Source organism: Cebus imitator, unplaced genomic scaffold, assembly GCF_001604975.1.
Source record: "Cebus imitator isolate Cc_AM_T3 unplaced genomic scaffold, Cebus_imitator-1.0 Scaffold353, whole genome shotgun sequence".
Classification (NCBI taxonomy): domain Eukaryota; kingdom Metazoa; phylum Chordata; class Mammalia; order Primates; family Cebidae; genus Cebus; species Cebus imitator.
This window is the reverse complement of record NW_016107668.1, coordinates 1,085,901-1,088,301: the sequence shown is the minus strand read 5'-3', so window position 1 is coordinate 1,088,301 and position 2,401 is coordinate 1,085,901.

Genomic DNA, 2,401 nt, shown 5'->3' with positions numbered 1-2,401 from the left:
TGTGACATAGCAGCAACTCAGGTCTCAGGGAGGTACCAAGGCAGCTCAGACCCAGGGGAAACAGGGAGCGGCGGCAGCATGATGCTGGGTGTGGTGGAGCGTAGAGCAACTCTGGCACGGGGACTGGGGTTTGGCATGCAGCACAGCAGCTGCTCCAGCCTCGTGGATGGTGCAGTACCACAGTAGCTCGGATCTCGGGGTGGAGATGAAGTGGTTGCTCCTTTCTTTATTTAGTAAAGATTTGGGCGAATACAGTTTTGGAAAATGCAAAAGCATAGTAATGTTAATATGGTTGCAAGAAAGTTCTGCAAGTAATGGCATCTTCTCTGCCTTCAATACACTGAGGCCAAGGAAGCAGTCTTCATGTGTCACCTACCAATGTTTCAATCAACTACGGACTAGATATTCCACAGTGATTCCATAGATTACAGGGAAGCTGAGAAACTCGTATCGCCAAGTGACTTTGCAACACGGTAGTGCAGCGTGTGTGGTGACGCTGGTGTGAACAAACACTGTGCTGCCAGTTGTATGAAAGTACGGCAAGACCATCGGGTAGATACAGTATACAATATTTGATAACAAGCAACTGTGTTGCTGGTTTATATATTTGCTACACTATGCTTTTTATCCTTATTTTCGACTATACTCCAACTTATAAAAAGAAAACAGTTAACTATAAAACAGCCTCAGCTGGCCTACGTGGTGGCTCACACCTGTAATCCCAGCACTTTGGGAGGCTGAGATGGGTGGATCATGAGGTCAAGAGATCGAGACCATCCTGGCCAGCACAGTGAAACCCCGTCTCTAGTAAAAATACAAACATGAACCGGGTGTGGTGACGAGTGCCCGTAATCCCAGCTACTTGGGAGGCTGAGGCGGGAGAATCACTTGAACCTGGGAGGCGGAGGTTGCAGTGAGCTGAGCTTGCACCACTGCACTCCAGCCTGGGGACAGAGTAAGACTCCATCTCAAAAAAAAATGAAAAAGAAAAAAAAAAAAAACAGTCCCAGCCAGGTCTCTTAGGAGGTATTCTAGAAGAAAGCTTGGCTGTCAAGGAGGTGACAGCTCCATGTGTGTTACTGGCTCCTGCAGCCCTCCAGTGTAAACAGCAGGATGTGGAGGAGGGAGACAGTGATACTGATTATCCCGACCCCGTGCAGGCCTAGGCTGTCATGTTTGTGTCTACATTTTTAACAAAAATTTACAAAGTCAAAAAAAAATTTAATTGAAAGAAGCTCAGAGAATGAGGATATAGAGAAAGAAAATGTTTTTATACAGCTATACAGTGTGTCTGTGTTTTAAGCTAAGTGTTATTACAACAGAGTTGGAAAGTTAAATAATTTAAAAGTGTATAAGGTCAAAAAGTTACTGTAATCTAAGCTTAATTCATTATTGAAATAAGAAAATATTTTTATAAATTTGGCATAGCCTACGTGTACAGTGTTTATGAGTCTGTAGCAGTGTGTAGTAACGTCCTAAGCCTTCACATTCACTCACCACTCACTGACACCCAGAGCAACTTCCAGTCTCGCAAGCTCCACTCATGGTAAGTGCCTATACACATGTACCATTTTTAATCTTTATACTGTATTTTTTTTTTTTTTTAAAGACAGAGTTTCAGCATGTTGGTCAGGCTGCTCTTGAACTCCCAACCTCAGGTGATCAGCCCGCCTTGGCCTCCAAAGTGCTTGGATTACAGGCGTGAGCCACCACGCCCGGCCTATACTGTATTTTTATGGTACCTTTTCTCTGTTTAGGAGCACAAATACTTACCATTATGATGCGATTGCCTACAGTACCAGTACAGTGCCCTGCTGTACAGGCTTCTAGCCCAGGAGCAATAGGCCGTACCTTCTAGCCTAGGCTGTAGGAAGCGCTTGCATCTAGGTCTGTGCAAGTACATTCTATGATGTTTGCAAAATGACAAAATCACCTAAGGCTGCATTTCTCAGGATGTATCCCTATTGCTAAACAATGCATGACTGTAATTAGAAGTTATTTTCTAGTCACCCATAGTTAACTTTTTGAGGTGAGTAGTAATCCTCTCATATAAAACAGCTATGGGATGCACAGGTGAAAACAGACTTTGAGGAGGGAAAATGGACAGAACGTTGGTAGCAGGATTTTAAATTTTAAATAAAGTAGGTATTTGCTTAGGATAGCCTTTCTGCAAGACAAACTGTCAATGCGTATTAAGAGCATCACAGCTCTTTGACTTAGATCCTAAAGATGCACACAAAGGCAGGCCGGGTGCGGTGGCTCACGCTTGTAATCCCAGCACTTTGGGAGGCCGAGGCGGGTGGATCATGAGGTCAAGAGATCAAGACCATCCTGGTCAACATGGTGAAACCCCGTCTCAACTAAAACTACAAAACATTAGCTGGGCATGGTTGCGCGTGCC